This window comes from Gorilla gorilla, chromosome 2 (assembly GCF_029281585.2).
Source record: "Gorilla gorilla gorilla isolate KB3781 chromosome 2, NHGRI_mGorGor1-v2.1_pri, whole genome shotgun sequence".
Lineage (NCBI taxonomy): Eukaryota > Metazoa > Chordata > Mammalia > Primates > Hominidae > Gorilla > Gorilla gorilla.
Window position 1 is genome coordinate 179,637,568 of NC_086017.1, and position 19,258 is coordinate 179,656,825.

General features: G+C 35.4%; 1 protein-coding gene and 1 non-coding gene across 3 annotated transcripts in view; both read left to right on the plus strand.

Moving 5' to 3' along the window:
- LOC134758113 (fibulin-5-like) overlaps positions 1-19,258 on the plus strand; it is a 459,088-nt gene that overhangs the window by 200,392 nt on the left and 239,438 nt on the right. The window lies entirely within an intron of this gene.
- MIR551B (microRNA mir-551b) lies at positions 13,400-13,509 on the plus strand. Its single transcript, NR_106401.1, has one exon. It is a non-coding gene; the product is annotated as a microRNA mir-551b (primary transcript).

Sequence of the window (19,258 nt, forward strand, 5' to 3'; positions counted from 1 at the left end):
AAAAAAGTAGAAAGAAAAATCTAGAACAATAAGTTGGGGATAGAGAGGGGACTGGATCTCCATGAAGAGAGGAAAGACAAATAACGAGGGTATATTTTTAGACCTGAAACGGCAGCTATGTGTGTATTAGAACAATGTCTGGATTTCATGATGCCAAACAAATTCTTTTATGACAATTGTCATAGTACTTCAGGTTCAATCCATAATTCATCAAACAGTTTAAGCCAATCTATTCTGTATTTAACCATGTGAGACTATATACTGAAAATCTGTAGAAAATGGAAATTATATATTATAAAGTTTTCTGAGATATATTCTATAAAAGTGAAGGATTTTTGTTATATGTTATGGCGCTGGGTTATGACATTCCTAAAATATAAGTAATAGGAGTCATCTGAATCACTGTATTCTAATTTAATTATAAACAGTTAAATAAAACCCCAAGTAAAATCTAAACATCCATAATTTATATTTTAATTTTCATTTTTGAATCATTTCAGTGAAAAACAAGTTATTACATGGGACATATTGCAGTTTGAAACCTCACTTCATGATGACTGAAACAAAAACCTCTGACCTAATATGAGATGGCATATTTTTTATTGCAATCAGGATGTAATAACTACCAGCATGAATACTTAGAACAGTTCTCCTCCTTCTGTTTTCAGCATTGGGTTTATCTACATTTTTAATGAATTGGATAGCTTATTAGGTCGTATGACATCTGAGGTCCTTTCCAGCCTGAGATTCTAATATTCTATTTTATGTTTCTTTTCTTGAGAATCATTATTTTTTTCTCTAGTAAGATTTACTGTTTCCTGTGCTAATAATTCAATAATTTAGAAAATAGTTGTCAAAAGATTGAGATATTATGTGAAATCCTTAAAATTGGGCCAGTTACTTTGCCAAGCATAGCCAATAATCTTGGAAGTGCACATTATCAGTTAGTTTTGATTATAGCTGAAGATGTTGGGAGAATAAATGGGACTGGAGCAACATATTCATCACTACTCCAAGGGATCCTATTATAAATATATCTCCTGAAACCCAAGTGACTACTGCAAAGAGGGGAAACTCTCTTATTCAATATAAGCAGCACCAGTAGTTAGCTAGTAAATGGACACATTGGTAACAGTATAGAATCCAAAAGTCATTAATACATATAACCATAAGCATTTATTTTAACTGAGTATATATAAATATACTTTAGATAACCTATCTTTTGTTTAATAGTCAGGACTTTTTCTTTGATAATTGGTTTTCTCTTGGACATTTTTGTGTTGTATTTTTAGTATAAATGACATCCATTATGTGTTTCTCCCATCTCTAGTTTCATGTTCTTGGAAAATAAGTGAGAATATAAACATACTTGCAAAGTTATCTGTGAAAAATCCTTCTAGGTTTTTATGCTTTTTTTAAATACCTAATTCAACAAGGCTTTTTCAACTTTCCACCATGAATCTGATTCTCAAAACTTTCAACTACTCGTTTTTAATTTAACACTCAAGTCTTACTGATTTTTATAATATTTAATCAAATTTATATCATTATAATTAAATGTACAAAGGACAGTTGAGTTTGAGAGCAAACACAACTGACTAGGCATACAACCCAATTGAGTGAAGAAGCTCATGGTGAAAATGTAGTCACTAGTGTGAGTGTTCAACATGCTGTGGACATTAGTCATATTTAACAAAGGAAATGCTAAGTAAAGATTAGTTCGGTGCATCAGATAGATGTAGGTTAGTTAAGAGAGCCTTCAATGTTTTAATTTCTTTGATTATAAACTCCTTGAATGAAGTGACTGTTTCTTATGCATCTTCATATTTCCTGTTTACCTAGCATAGTACCTAGACATAACATACATAAGCATTTGTTTCTTCATTTGAGTTATAGCATTGACAACATGTAATTGTCCTAATGAGACACTGTTTCCTCTGAGGATATGAGTGGTGGTTGTATTTTACTATTTTTTTCTCTATGCTCAGCATGTAAATAAAGCAATGTTAACATCCTGTTTGTGTTTCATTTTGATTGCCATTTGGTAGCTTGAGTTGGAGAAAAATTTATGCACAGTGTTTAAGAGGACCAATTTATACTGAAAGCTTTGGAATTATTTTAGAGCCACCGTGAAGCCACTACAAATTGCAATTTCAGTCATAGAAATGCTAGAAATCAAATGAATAGAGTAACATTTGGTATGTAATACCAAAACATGTTTGTATTACTCCCTTGAACACAAGCAGCAAAAAGAGTTAACCATTAGTGGACTATAAGATTTTTACTATATGTGTGCTTTCTATAAACTTGTCATTGCATTTTATGAATGTGGTACATGTTCATAGTTTTTAAAGTCAAAGAGTAATACAAGACTTATTATCATTTTTGAAAAGCTATCTTCTTACCCACCACTCCCATTCCTCTCTCCCTATTTCCTAGACTGAACCTAATTTCAACTCTTTCATAGTTGTTTCTTCTCATATGTAGTTTCATAGTTTATGCCAATAATGACCACAAGGCAGTTTTCTGATATTTCAGTTTCAGTTATGGTCTACCATCTTCCTACAAGAAATGATGAGTGCTTTTCCTCACTTCATGTCTTCCTCCACACCTTGTTATATACGTTTTTCCTCTATCCCATCCTTCCAAATCTTATGGCACATATTTTTATTAAATTCACATTCAATAGTTTGTAACTATATAATCACCGATCAAAGATAAACCATTCAGTGTACCATGATTAAATTTCTTTTCTGACTTTTTTGTGGAACCAATAATTTTTTTCATTTGTTTATTTTCCTATGTAAACATCACTAACTCAGTGCAAACTTTCTGAACTTATAGATTGATCTCAACAGGGTCAAATTCGTGAAGGAATCTAGCAGTCCTATTTTCTCTTTAAAGACAGCTCCTTAGAGCCTATCAGTCACTACTCCAGTGAAGTTGGTTTCCCTCACGTCTGGAGCACAGTTGTTACTTAAGATTTCTCTTGGCCGGGCGCGGTAACTCACACCTGTAATCCCAGCGCTTTGGGAGGCTGAGGTGGGCAGATCACGAGGTCAGGAGATCAAGACCATCTTGGCTAACATGGTGAAACCCTGTCTCTACTAAAAATACAAAAAATTAGCCGGGCATGGTCGCGGGCACCTGTAGTCCCAGCTACTTGGGAGGCTGAGGCAGGAGAATGGCGTGAACCCGGGAGGTGGAGCTTGCAGCGAGCCAAGATCATGCCACTGCACTCCAGCCTGAGCGACAGCGCGAGACACCGTCTCAAAAAAAAAAAAAAAAAAAAAAAAAAAAAAAGATTTCTCTTCATCATCACAGTGGGAATTGCCTCTGCCTCTTTCATATTGTTTTATGAATCTCATGTCTGTTACTTGAGAAAGAGTGATTGAAGGGCAAATTCCTTGAAATCTTGACTATCTCAAAAACTCTTTTTTACACCCTCACATGTGATTGATCATATAGCTTGTTATAGAATTCTAGGTTGAAAAAAAATAACCCCCCGAAATTTTGAAAGCTATAATACTCCATTCTATTCTTGTCTTCCTTCCAGTTTGAGAAGTCTGATAACATTTGGATTCTCAATCTATTGTATCTGGTTATTTTCTAAAGGTTTTACAATTTTTTATTTCTACCTGGTGTTCTGAAATTTCATAATGTTGTGTCTTGGTGTGGGCCTTTTTTCATTTATTTGTGCTATATGTTTGGATGACTCTTTTAATCCAGAAGTGTATGTCCTTCAGTACTGGAAAATTGTAGTCTTATTTCTTGGGTCATTTCTGACCCTGCTTTCTCTCTTTTATCTTTCTGAAAACTTCACTGATCAATGTTGATTCTCCTAGATTGATTCTCTACTATATGTGTATTTTTAGTCTCTTATTCTCCATCCATTTGTTTAATTTTTTTACTCTGAGAGATTTATTCAACCTTTATATTGGATTATTTTTAAACATTTAAAATGTCTAAATGTTCTTTCCTGTTTTCTAAAAGATTTTGTATTTTCTGATGAAATTACGTAGGTATAATATCTACAGTATCTTCTTTTATCTCTGAAAGTACACATACACAAATACCACCTCCCCCCACCACACACACACTTATTTAGGTTTTTTATCATTTTATCTATTTTTATCATTTTTTTCACTGTTTATTTTAGTCTTTCTCTCATAGTAGAGGCATTTCTCAAATGTAATCCTTGACTGTCCACTTACATTTGAAAATGAAGTACACAAAAGGCTGACGGGAAGTTGTGTGTGTGTGTGTGTGTGTGTGTGAGAGAGAGAGAGAGAGAGAAGAGAGTCATCTTTGGGTAAATGAACAGGGACTAGCTATTTTTTTTTTTCAGGGAGGACGTGCAAATGTCAGTCAGAATCTGTAGGTTTTTTTCCTTGGGCCGCTTATTTTCCCCAGAAAAGAATTCTCCGTTCTCATTCAATATGGAGAGTATATTTAACCCCTGTTTTTAGTGTAGTACTTCATCCTCACCTTTAGCTAGTGTCCTTAAACCTTTCCAGAAAGCAACTTTATGTAGGGAGAGTAGTTCAGCTGACTGAGTGAGCCAGGGGTTCTGATAGTCTGTATTCTCTTATATGGACTTTAAAACAAAAATACTCCTGCTCTGTCCCACCCTTCACCCGAGACTTCAGGGGTCCCTGAAAAATAATTTCTAAGTCTGGCAGGGATATGGCATATGAATCTGGCTTCCATCCTCCTGGTAAACCCACTTTACTTACCTAAGCAGTGAAGTTTCTTGGTTTTGCTAACTCAGTAACTCCTCTTCCATCTGCTATCCTCTTTCAAAAGTTTATCTCTTATCTTCTGATATTTCATTTCCTTTTCTCTGTACACTGCTGTGTTTATACTGGATTTCCATATTTTCATTTTAGTAAGATTTTGGGAAGGAATGGAATAAAGATTAGAAAATTTTCTTCTCTCACTAGTAAGAGAAAACTGCTCAATATTTTCTTTTTAAATGCAAAATGTAGTGTATAGTCAGCTACTATTGTTTTATCAGTTCTGACCTTTGGTTAACAGTATTTTAACTTTGGATGTTACTTTCTCAAACTTCTTAAACCATTAGAGTAATTTATCATTTACTTTTATAACCTGAAAAATAATGTCTGAGCTCTCATAAAATGAAAATGGTTAATTTGCACGCTATTGCTTTTGAATGTTGTACTTCAGATTATGTTCTTAAATTTGTCTTATCTATTCTATAATGTGATGTTTTAATGCACATCTGATTCCCTATCATCTTAACAAGTATTTGCATTTACTGCTTTGTTTTCTTTATTTGATTTACCCTGTAAAATAGTCCCTTTAGCACAGATTAGAAGTAGTTTATTACTTATTGTCTGAGTCAATGAGATTTCATACATGTACATATTATATTCTAGTTATATTGTCTAAATACTCTGCATCACATACTTGAATCATTCTAATAACATAAATGTCAATTGAAATATATTACTTTCTTTTACAGATAAAAAGTATTAAGGGTATCTTCTTTTTAAATAATGTATGAATTATAAATCTATGCTTATAACTTTATGATGCCTTCAAGTAGGCAACAGTGTCAGTGGAAGAACTATAGTGTACATTTGTTTTTATGCCGCTAATAAAATGAAACTGTGTTAGGTTAAGAATACATTTTTAAAATGACAGTTAAAGTTAAATAGGAAGCCACTAAATTGTGTTTGTGTTCAAGTTTAAACAGAAAGCAATATTTACCCAGCATTCTTTGAAACAACCATTTTGGATGAAATTTTTATTAAACCTGGCAAATAAATGATGACATTCATGTTCTTAAGTGGAATAAAATGCTGGAAAAATGAACAGCTCCACCTTATGACCAGTTTTGCTATAGTTTTTAACCAGTCAGATTTTGGCTTAAGCCAAGCTTAATTGATGATTTAATTATCGCTTGGTTTAAGCAGAAAGTTTAGTGTATATTGTAGAAGATGTGTAAACAAAGAATTTTCATTACTTTTCCTCAATTGAGCTAGCTCAACACAGAAATTACTTGGGGAATCTTGACCTTAGTGGCAAACAGTAAACAACTAAAGGCAGTGTGGTAGGCTAAATAATGCCTCCCTAAATCCATATTCAAATTCCCTGACTGTGTGAAGATGTTACCTTACATGACAAAGGGGACTTTGCAGATGTCATTAAAAAATCTGGAGATGGGAAGATTATCCTGGACTATCCAGGTGGGCCCAATGAGATGATTATAGATGTCCTTAAAAGGGTTGGCAGAGGGAGATTAGACTACAGAAGAGGAGAAAGTGGTGTGATGTTGGAAGCAAACAGATTTGGAGATGCTGTGCTGCTGGCTTTAAAGCTGAAGGCAGAGTCTATGAGCCAAGGAGTGCAAGGAATGCAATTCTAGAGGCTGGAAAAGGAAAGGAAAAGGATTCTTCTCTAGAGTTCCAGAGGGAGAGTGGTCCTTCTAACAGTTTGTGTTTAGCTCAGTGAAACTAATTTCAGATGTCTGCCTTCCAGAAATGTAAGGGAATAAATTTGTTTAAGTGTAATTTGTTAGAGCAGCAATAGAATACTAATGCAGTCAATAGAAAACTATTACAGTATGAGAAAACTATCCCCAAATCACATAAAAAAGTACAAGACCAAAAAATAGAAAAACGAAGCCACAAAGCCATATTTCCCTTCAGCCATAGCCTAAATTCGTGCTCAAAGAAGATTCTTACAGAATATTTCAAATATCCTAGTTACCACTATTTTTGCAGAAAGGTTTTTGAGGGGGTTTTCCATTAGGTGGGATATTTAGTGAAGTGGTTTGTAAGTAAAAGTTATCAAAGGTAACCAAGCTTGAAAACTTTTGTTGTAATCCCTCCTGGAATTTTTCTTTTTATACCTTGTTCTCTAGGAGAAATAAAGTGAATTCTATAAACATTGTTATTATAAAGCAAGTTTAGGCTAATTTGTTTCCTGACTTTTGTAGAGATAGCTATGGCACTTACTTTTATCCTACACCTAATCATGGAGTAAAATGAAAAGCAAATGTATTACTTTTGTGAAGTTTATTGGGGGAGAGGTTGAACTGAAAAATACTTTATGAAGCTAAGACTTCAAAAATTTGCTATTTATAAATTGCATGTAGTATGTGTATATCAAAGTAAGGGCAGTAGTTATTAGTTCTTTTGAAATATTACATAAATTTCTGTATGAATTATCTCTTTGTATATAACAAAGCACCTCAACCCTTACTGGCATAAAATAGCAACTGTTTATTTGCTCATGATTCTGCAGTCTGGGCTGGGGCTCAGCCAGCAGATTCTTTTGCTGGTCTTGCTGTTGATCCTGCCTGAGTTCATTCACATAACTGTAGACATTTGACAGCTCAGCTGGGGCTGGGTAATACCAAATGACCTCACTGACAGGCCTGGCAGTTGATGCTGGCTGTTGGCTGTGGTGCCCGAGTTCTCCCCTGCATTCCCTCTCATTTTTCAGTAGGCTGGAGTATGTTTTTTCAGTTGATAATGGGAGCATTCCACAAGGACAAAACAAAAGCTGCATGTCTCTTAAGGCTTACCTTGAGAAGTCACACAATGGCAATTCTATAGCATTCTCTCCATGAAAGCAAATTATAAGGCCAGTCCATTTTCAATGGACAGAGAAATACAGTCTACTTCTCAATGGGCAGCGTGGTAAAGTCACATTGCAAAGGACATGGATATGAGGTGCTGTAGTTCATTAGGAGATCCTATTGGGATCACCCACCCCACATCTCTAATGCACGTTATCCCATGTTTTTTTTGTTTTGTTTTTGTTTTTTGTTTGTTTGTTTGTTTGTTTGTTTGAGATGGAGTCTCGGTCTGTTGCCCAGGCTGGGGTGCAGTGGCATGATCTTGGCTCACTGCAACCTCCACCTCCCTGGCTGAAGCGATTCTCCTGCCTCAAACTCCTGAGTAGCTAGGATCACAGGCATACACCACCACACCCAACTAATTTTTGTATTTCTAGTAGAGATGGGGTTTCACCACGTTGGCCAGGCTAGTCTCAAACTCCTGACCTCAGGTGATCCACCCACCTCGGCCTCCCGAAGTGCTGGGATTACAGGCCTGAGCCACCATGTCCAGCCCATTATCCCCTGGTTTTATCTTTATCCAGACAACATGGGTGTCTCTATTTTTTATTTTTAATTTTATGGTGTTTTGTTTTCTGTTTTGTTTTTTGAGATGAGGTCTCACTCTGTCACCCAGGTTGGAGTGCAGTGGCACGATCTTGGCTCACTGAAACCTCCGCCTCTCAGGCTCATGTGATCCTCCCACCTTAGCCTCTGGGAGTAGCTGGGACCACAGGTGTGCACAACCATGCCTGGTTATTTATTTATTTGTTTATTGGTAGAGATGAGGTTTCACCATGTTGCCCAGGCTGTTCTCAAACTCCTGTGCTTAAGCAGTCCACCGACCTCGGCCTGCAAAGTGCTGGGGTTACAGGACTGAGCCACCACGCCCCGGCTTATCGGCTTTTGTTTTATTTTGTTTTAATCGGTGATGAGTAATGGTAGGGAATAGTATGCCAGTATGCATGGGAGGAAGGATTGTGGAAATCTGGCTGGGGAAATCACATTACTTAACTATTTGAGGGCGTGTGTAGTGGACATTTATTTCTTCTTGTTACTGTTTTTTTCACCACTTTCTTTCAGATATGCTGTTTTGAATATGCAAAATATAAAGTACTGTTCTGTTTGAATGTAGAAAGTACTATGAGATTGTTCAAATTATTTGATAGAAATATATTGAAAACTGTCATGATTTGATCTCTGATTCCATGTTTGTGAAGGGAAAGTGGTTAGCTCTACAGTTGGGTGAAATTGGATGATACAACTACTAAGACATTTCCTTACGGCAGTGATTCTCAACCTGGCTGCACCTTAGATCACTTGGAGAGCTTATAAAAGTGTCGATGCTTAAGTCCTATCCCAGCACAATTACATCACAGTTTATAAGTGTCTGTATTTAAAAAAAAAAAACTTTACGGAAGAGTCTAATACATAGCCAGGATTTAGGACCACTCAGTGCTTTAATGGTTAGAGATTTGGAGGAATGGTTTGAAATAATAAGGTTTGTGCATATGATATAGTAAGGTCGGGTTTGTACAGGGGCCTCCAGCCACAGCTGATATACTGACAATGTCTCAATGTGGAAAAACTGTTTACCTTCTTGTTTGATTGGATAGGAGAAAAATGTCCTAATTTTCTGATGGGGCTACTAATTTTTAAACATACTTGTAGAGAGCAAAATAGCACCAGTGGCAACACATTATTTTGAACCAAGTAACTAATACTCCAATAGAGGGATAGCTAGATATGAAATAATGCTATAAGAATTGTCATGGATCAAATACATTTTTATATTATCTATTTAAAAGAAAAATATTTATAACTAGAGCTTTGTAATTTTCACTTTCTTTCACCAGTGGGGTTATTTTTAACTCACTTATAGCTGGAGTTGAAAGGATATTTTTTAGAAGTCAATGAGACTTTTCAAAGGAACAAGAGGCTATGGTACCCTCTAATACTCATTCTTAAATATATTATTCTCAGGAAATGGAAAAACACATCTGATTGTATGCAAACCATTTGTCCAGTTGCACTGTTTTATATAGGAGACAAAACTGTTAATGACTGGAGTTGAGGGATTTACCAGGCTCTAGAGTAATCTGGGATGGATAGAAATGTAGCTTCTATATTGATGCTACTGCAGTGTGGCTTGTTATAGAAAAGCTCCTTTCTCACTGATATTTTCCAAAGTGAACAAGTGTTTGAATCAGAGCTTCTCACAAAAGACAGAAATAATGGAACTCTTCATTTGTTGACCTGCCAAAGTGGCTAATTAAAAACAGTGTCTTGATTTCTCCACACTGTCATCCCAAATCAAGACCTGATTGTGAGTGGGGAGAGTAATCTGATTCTGTACCTGAAGTGAAAGATTAATGTCTCAGACTGGGTGAAGCCATCTAGTAGATAATATTTCTTTCCTTTTTTTTCTTTTTTCAAAAAAGTAATTACTGGTAGAGTAAAGAATATACTCAGGCATACAAAAATTTAAGATGACATGAAATCTTTGGAGTTACAGTTATGAGTTGATTTATTCCAGAGAATCCAGAAAAATGGTTCAATAAAACCATCTCTGCATTGTGAGACTGTGCATTTCAACCCAAGCTTTTAAGAGGGAAGAATCAGTATTGAGATTAAAAAAAAAAAATCCATCTAAGGAAAACGCTCTACATAAAGGCTCAGGATTTTAAAAATAAAATTAAATAAAATTACCCTTGCTTTGATCCTGAGGCTAAATCTAAAGTAATCTGCAACAACAGGCCTTTTTTGTTTAAGGATTCCCATTCTTTGAGGTGAGGTATGTGCTGTGTTTAATAAAGATTATGTGACTGATTACTTTTCACATACTGACAAGCTCCCTGTGGTGTCTTTTATGTGGATGGGGGAGATTATATTAAAGCTCTGTCTTTCTGCGTAGTGGCCACCTGCTCTTAAAAAAGGTTGTAGCAAACTTTCTTGGAAATAATGTTAGGAGTCCAAAGCATGATACAGAAACTGATGGGACTGATCTGCATCTAGACTGAGCAGTACAGTGAATAGCAATGAAGACAGGAGGATTGAGCCCCAGGCAAGTCACTATATCTGCTCAGTTGTTATATTTATCAAGGATTACACTAAAACCTAATTCTGATTATGAACAAAGTGCTATATCCTGAAGTAAAGATGGTGAGTAAACAAGAACAAGGGATAACCTTCTTTTTCTGTGATGTGTATGCATTTGATGAGCTTTATGAATGTATTTCCCTAATTGATTTCAAGGAAGAATTTTCTAGGGTGAATGTATGAAAAGCAATTTTTACATGAAGCCTTAATGTAAAGTCAAGTCAATGATTAGTAGAGATCCTCAAAGCAATTGTACTACATAGAAATCAATATAAATACTGTATTAAAGCATTTATTTCACTTATGAATCTGCATGTGTGTGGTTGGAAATAACTGCAGTATTACAATAAGCTAGGCTGAAGTTTGCATTTAAAATAGCAAAAAGGCAAATGTCTTCTATGTCACTGTCAACTATAGTTATAAATTGACATCTGATAAAACATCAAAAAACTTTGTAAGCTTTAAAATATTTCTGTAAGATAATATGACATCCCATGGTCTGTGTAAAAGTTAACATGCTCTTTCTCTTGATATTTTCCCCTTAACTTTCTCCTTCAATTGGAGTACTTGGTTTTCAGTCCTCCAGTCATTACTCTGTCTCTGCATGCTGTCCTTGGGCTGTCCTGACTATATTTTTTGGTTTTAAAATCTAGGATCTTCAAGTCTATTTACTTCAAATTTGCCATGGTTAAAATTGAGCTAATTTCCTACCTTCTTTAAATCTCTTTATGATTTATCCTTACCACTGAGTAAATGGTGTCATAACCACCATGTTCAGGGGGCTGGAAACCCATGAGTCCTCATGCATTCTTCATCAACATCCAATCCTCAAATTCTATTGGTGTTCGTTGTTTTTTGTTTGTTTGTTTTTATCTTCACTGCCACAAGTCTGATTTTATACTCTCATTTTTCACATGAAAATGGCAACAGCTTTCTAACTAGCCTCTGCTGTCTCACCACTTACCGAGAAAACATCCAAATTCCCTGGCACTCACACATGGCCTTTGACAACATGGTCCCTGCAAGTCCGATCTTTCCTCAGTTTTCTGGATCTCTCACCAGGTCCCCCCTTTTACTTGTTCTCTGGTGTTAATGAACTTCCAGGAGTTCCTGGATCTTCCATACTTCTTACTTGCTCACCCTTCTTTCTCTTTCTCTCTCTCTCTTTGGAATGCCCTGTTTTAATTGCCCACTTGGAAAGTTCCTTTTCATCTGTTGTATCACTAGTTCCACTCCTCTACCCCACACTATGCATTAATGAAGGTCCCTTGGAAGGTCCCTATTATGTGGCCCATGCCCTTTGAGCAAATGCTACCTTGATGTAAAACTTTCCACAAAGAAGTTAATGTTGGTAAAGTGCCACTTGGAAATTAAAGCACAGTGCTTTGAGGAGTTAAATCCAATGACCTTGTAAAGAACTGGAAATTGTTAACAATGGTGCTGTCTGTCAAGGCTGGCACACTAGAGAGGCTCCGTGTGGACACCAAGGTCTGAGCTCGTGAGGTAGGCGGGAGGGGGAGGCATGGTGATTATGGTAAATGGGGGGCCCAGACAAGATGAGTCTTTCTGTCTCAGGAGTCAAAAAAAGATCACTGAAGAGTAAAGCTAGGGTACAGAATGGCAACACCAAGTTTAAGTGTTGATGCAAGGGTTGATGGCGATGAGATGAAGCTGAGCAGGGAACCAGGTAGAAATGGAACTGAACAGGTGCAGGGAGGCAGGCAATGGAGCAAAGAGGTTTCTGGGCCACTCTCAGGATCAGTCATGAAATGTCCTTAGCTTCTCATTTTTTTTGGAGGATATGTGGAGGCATAGAGCTTGGTCACATTGGGCTGACGCAGGTCACTGATTCCTGCAACATCTAGTGATGCATTTCCAAACTCAGGTTAAAATAAAGGTCAAGAACTCCTGTTTTGCCATTTCTAAATTATTGGGATTAGACTATGAGCTTATTTCGAGGTATTTTTCAGTTCTTCTATGCTATGACTCTGATTTTGTTTTTATTTGGTAATCTTATATGGACAATAATTGCATTTTGCAAATTTAAAAGTATCATGCCAACATGGTTTGTCTGTTACTTAGCTTTCATTTTTCTTTTAATGTTGGAAAATTGTAATACAAATTTATAGATCCTAAATTAACAAATTACTCAAGACTTTAGAATTTCTTAAAATGTTATGGTATGCTTTTTTTTTTGAAAGCTCTACATTTTATAAAACCAAATTTGTCAGACGAAGTTTTAGGTATCAAGAAAGAATTCTGTGGATTTTTGTGTTGTCAGGGTATCTTAGATTGTAATTTTATGTATTTTCCTTTTGGTACCTCATAAAAACTAGAAGGGCTTTCTTGAACTGCATACTTTGTCAATGCAATTTGATAATGGAGAAAGACATTTAAGTCCAGAATGATTGGTGTAAAGTACACTGGGTGAGACTGTATAGTTGAATTTTCCAGATGATCGAAAATTGACAGTAAAGAAATATATACAAAATAGATTTTGAAAGAATTGTTGAATGTTTACCTGTCACTACATATTATCTTAGATACAGTACAGATAATCCGAATGGAAAATTGCACTGAAAATGTCTTCCCCTGAGTTATATTTGCTGGTTCTTACATAAAATGTTATTTATACAACAGATTTTATTGTATCTTCTCTTGCTTTACTCCTTTATCACCTTCTAGCTAACTGTCCTGACTTCAGACCTCTGTTAGATCTGCCAGATGTGCTCTCCTGGCCCATGAAATCAAGCGTGGGTGAGACCTGGTGCAGAACGGGAAGGCGACCCATACTTGGTTTCAGAGGCTGCGAGAATACCTGCAATTTAGAGGGAATACCATTTATGTTTATGCAGGACTTCCAGAGAAAAAACAAAATTTATTATAGACATAAAGAATAAGAGATGAAATTCATGATTATATTGCATTTCTGTTCCAATGGGATTAAAAAAAAAAACACGTATTCTAAGTAAATTGAACCAGGTTGACAGCTAATGATTTGATGTCTCTGTTAATGATTTTAAAACATTGTACAAATCCAAAACTGTTTACTCCTTCAAGGTATACCTCCTTTTCTCCCACTTCTCCAGCTATTGTGGTCCATTTGCCCTTGCTCTGGGCTAGTTCCTTGGTAACTAACAGAAATGGATGGACAGAGATGCCATGACAGGAGTATGGATTTTGCTGGGTCCTCATTTATGCTTGGGCATCTATCAACTCTTTTTCCAACATATTTTTGTTTCCCGCACAGCCCCACTCACAGATGCTTGCCTATAGGGCCAAAAATCTCTAGTTAGCAATCTGCCAGAATCCTGTTTTTTTGTGTAGGAGATTGGAGTTCTTTCAAATAACCCATCTGGTAAGATGTAGAGAAGTAGAGAAACTGAGGTAAATAAAATGTATATTGTTAAGTACTTTATTGCATACTTTGTACCTTTGCTGATAATTAATTTATAGACTATATCTGTTGAGCTGGTGTTGGTTAAGGTTGTATTTGCTTGTTTGTTTCTTTGTTCTATACTCTTTAAAAACTTTTGTGGGTGGGTAGGGAGGGTATAATGGTGTTGATGTATGTTGTCATCCCTTAGGCCAGAGGAACCATTTTACAATTACTTTTTATTTTCTCAACAAGAATTCTGAAGGCCTGTATCTTTGGCACAGAAAATTAAGCTATAAAGGCAAGTTCTGCCAAGTATATATTACATATCTCCTGGCCATGGATTTTGGTAGGCTGTGAGAAAAATATGAAAGTCATTTCCAAAGATTTATTTTGTATTTCCTTAAGTGACTTTCATATTTGTAATACATTTTCTATTTATAAATGGTATTTCTTTGTTCCACTTAAGGTACCTTAGCTTATAAACACACAAAATTAATAAAGGGCATTTCCCCATTTTGTTGGGTTCTGAGAAGAATAAACCAAATTCTTCGCCAAGGCTTTCCTTTTTTGGAAAATGCATTGGATAAACATGGTTTTCTTTGAATTATCTCAATTAAAGAGCTTCTCCTGGACATTCTAAAGAAGTGCTGTCTGGTAGATTTTTCTGTGTTGACAGAAATGACCTACAATCTGCACTAATTTGACAGACATTAGCCACAAGGCACTTGAAAAATGGCCAATGAACTAAATTTTTAAATTTATATAGCAGCGTGTGATCAGTGGCTACTATATTGTAGAGCATAGTTCTAGAGTACTTTAGTTATTTAGATAATTTTTTTATAGATTACAAGTTTACCAAATTCATCTTTATCAATTCTCTTATGAATTTGCTAGGTTTTGGTTAGTAGCTTAAGTTTGTGTATTTTAGAGCAGTTTTAATACATCACCATGTGTTTTGACTTAGTACTTTTAGGCTGCTACTAAACCAAACACAATACCATAAATTGGATAGCTTATAGAATTTTTCTCTCACAGCTCTGGAGGCTGGGATGTCTAAAAACAAGGCACCAGCAGATTCATTGTTCAATGAGGGCCTGTTTCATGGTTCCTAGATAATATCTTCTCACTTTGTCCTTACGTGATAGAGAGGGCAAGCAACTCCTTCAGGCCTCTTTTATAGTGGCATTAATTCCATTCTTGAGGTGTCTGTGCCCGTGACTTAATCACCTCCCAAAGGCCTCCCCTCCTAATGCCATCAACTTGGAGGTTAGGATTTCAACATACAAATTTTGGGGGCAACACAAATATTCAAATCATAGCATTCTTATATAATAAACTACTCACAAAATAGAGAGTGAACTAAAACAATTCTCCAAGTTTTAAACAATTTATATGGTTGCCACTTTATTTTCAATGAAAACAAATTAAATTTCTGCTGAAATCTAAAAGCTGGCCAATTATCAAGTGATCCCACAGTTATTGAGTGTTACTACTTGGACAGCATTAAATAAACCATTCTTTAAGTTACAAAAAAGATTTGAGGTGATTCCTCTCTTCAGCCATCCTACAGTCTTGATAGAAAGGCAAAACTGGCAGTTATGAAATAATTAAAAATAAATCAGTGCTAAACTCTGTTATGTAAAATAGGAGTATAGATGAGGGAGAGATCAGTGTGGATCATAGTAGCCAATCTCTGCACTTTAAAGTTAAAAGGACCCTTAGAAGTCATTCATTTGGAGTTTTAGAAATCATGAAATTGTATTTTATCAGGTTTACACACTCAAGATTTCACAGCCAGCTAATGGCATGTCCAGTGCTTGAATAAAGGTCTCTTGACCCTCAATTTCGTGATCACTTTTTACTAGTTAGCCCTATACCTCCTCCTGGAGGAGTTTGTCCTTAACAATTCATTAAAACATAGCTTGGGGTCAGCAATTATAGACCAAGTTCTATTGCAAATATCAGTTTCACCTAGCAGAGTGTTCCCCAAATTTTAGTTGTTTACTCAACACATTCATAATGTTTTTTTCATATCCTTCTACCATTTGTACTATTATTTATCCTTTTTTATTTGAAATTCATTAAAAGGAAAATGAAAGGCCAGAATTATTTGTCATAAGTAAAAGATAACTAGGAAGTAAACACCTGAAAAATAAAAGCTAAGCTATAAATTCCCAGCCACACACTTTGTCTGCCTAAGCCAGAGGCCTGTTCTCTTTCTTATAAAGGAGATTACTGAGTAATGGAAAAACATTAGATGCCATAGTCCTACATTACTATAAAGAGCAATCCTTTCCTTCACCTCCAGTTTCAAAATTGTGAGATTTACAAGGTCCAACTGTGGAAGCTAATATCTCCTATTGACCTCCCTGTGGCTGTTTTGTGACTGCCTTAGGAAGAAATTAGCCATGGACCTGCAGTTCTGCATGAGCTCATGTGCATGTCTGCATGAATTTGTGTGTCTGTATTGGTTGGTGGTGGGGGTTAGGGAATGGTGGTTACTTTTTAAATTATGCATTAATTGCGTATATTTCCTGATTTTCTTTCTTCATTAAAACAAAGCTCTTTTGAACTGGTTGCTTTTGTCCTTTACAAGGGAAAGTAATTGTATAGTTAATCCTATTTGTTTCTAATGTAATTAAATGGAATTTAGATAGATTATCTCTCCATATACAAACATGCAATTCTTATCATTTATAAAGCAAAAAAATAAAAACCCTTTTATTGTTTTTGGTGGAGCAGTCGGGGCACATTAGTAACTCTGTGGCTTATGTAAGAATGACATGCATTTTTCTCTTAAAGATGAAGAATGCTGTCAAAATATACTTTTAAAAATTAAGAAAAGTAAATGATTCCTACAAATATCAAATGAGAATATTTCACAGCTTATTTAACCCATTGATGAGAACCCTCAGTATGGTGACTCAGTTTTAAAGAGACTTTGAAAAGCAGATATTTGTATAGTCTGGAAAAGTGTGATGAAATATGTTTGCTGAGTTAGAGAAAATGCTCATTAATGTCCCACAGGATAATAAAATCATAACCTTTGAACATATATTTTCAACCAGAGACGAAATGGTTTGTATCACTACCAGACAAAAATATACAAGTTAAAAGTACCCAGAACAACTCTGGGTACTTACCAATAGTAAATGGTAAGTAAAACAATGACATATTTCCTGGTTCTTGGGAACCCAGGTAATTTTTCCCCTCAGGGTTTTTTGGCAAAGTCTGGTGACATTTTTGGTCTTGGCACCTGGAGGGTGCAACCATCATCCAGCATACAGTCTAAGGATGCTGCCAAACATCCTATAATATAAAAACATCAGTTATTTCTGCCTCCTCTCATACCCCCAGAAAAAATTATCCCAGCCAAAATATCAGTGGTTCTCAAGTTGAGAGACACTACCCTAGAGAATTAAATCACCTTTGTACAGGCCTGATAGTGCTCCAGTGTGACACTGAAAGGGCTTGCTGCCATTCTTTTGTCTGTTCTGGATAATTTTTCTTACTAATGCCATAAGATTTTCCATGCAATACGATGTTTTTGTATTGTCTGAATGTACCCAGAGGAAGCAGACATAGTGAGCTAGGTTAGGGCTCTGCTTGGTTATAACATTTCTTGTTCCTGTCTCATTCTATTGTTGTTTTCTTACATTTGAATGGAAAAAAAAATCTAAAAATAAATGGCGAAGAAATGCTAAAACATGCATTATCTGTCACTGTGACCATTTTAATGAATGTCATTCCATTTTCTACAGGATAACATTATTTTCAGTTGGCTGTGTCCTTTCCTGATTGACACTGTGATTCTTGAAAAATAAAAATTGATGCACAATAATGTAGTATAGGAAAGAAGTACATATTAGAAAAGCATAGACTCTCCCTGCTCCTGACTAATTTCTTTCAGTTAGAAAGTTAAGGAAAACTGACATATTCTCTCTAAGAAAATATGGAATTGGAAACACCACATCTCATTCTTTTCAACCCTTCAATAGATTGAATGGAAAGTCAGCAATTAAGAGCAGTCTTCTCTTATACCTCCAATTTAGTGAAAAGGTAAAAACAGAAGGAAAATTCATATATAACATACTACGATATTCCAGGAACAACCACTATAATTTTTGTGTATTTGTTCAGACTTTTGCTAGAAACAGCCTCATTTTCTTTTCTATTTAACTTAATGTTTTTTAATGTAACATATGCTTCTTGGAATAGGCACAAGCATACTGAGATGAGGGTGAAGACTTGCTTCTGTACCCAAGAAATTCCTGTGTCAGTACCCAGAGTTCTAATTGTAGAGAATATGCAATAGTATATATTAATTTTGCACTTAATATCATACTATCAGAATTTTTTTCATGCTGCCACATTGTGCTCCTAATCATTTAATGCCGTGATTTATATAGATTTAAAAACAGCTCAAGTTTCCTGTAAGAAATATGATGCAATATATAGTTGCATTTCTCATATAAGTAAGCAGTAGGATCACACTCATATACAGGAGTAAAATTATCCTCCAAATAATCTGCACAGGGCCTGGTACTTGCTAGGTGCTTAAAAAATGTTGATTTTCTTTTATTCAAGTTCTAGCATTTTTATACTGGAAGGAATCATGACATTGGCACATTCCTTTTTTCTCTTTTTATCTTTTTTAATAGTAAAGGAACTGAGACCTTGTTAATTATTATTATTATTATTATTATTATTATTATTATTATTATTATTATTATTATTTTAGACGGAATCTCATTCTGTCGCCCAGGCTGGAGTGCAGAGATCTTGTTAATTTAACTGGGGCAATGTAGAACTCTGTACTTGAACTTAAAATATTAGGTTCAAGTGCTATCTCTGCCTCTTATTGACTGTATGATAATAGATGAGCCACTTTACTTCTTGAGGCATTTCAGTATATATTGGAGAGAGAGTTGCACTAGGTAAAATATGTTGTTTAAGATTTAAGGATTTTTGTTTTTTGCTTCTATCCAAGAGCTCATGCTGATAAAATTGATATAAATATAATGGTAATGTGAATTAGCACAACCACTAGGGGGAAGAATATGGAGTTCCCCCAAACAACTAAAAATAGAACTACCGTATGATCCAACAATCCCAGTTCTCGGTATATATATTTTAAAAAAAGTATATTAAAGAGTTATCTTCTTCCCATATATATTGCAGCACCATTCACA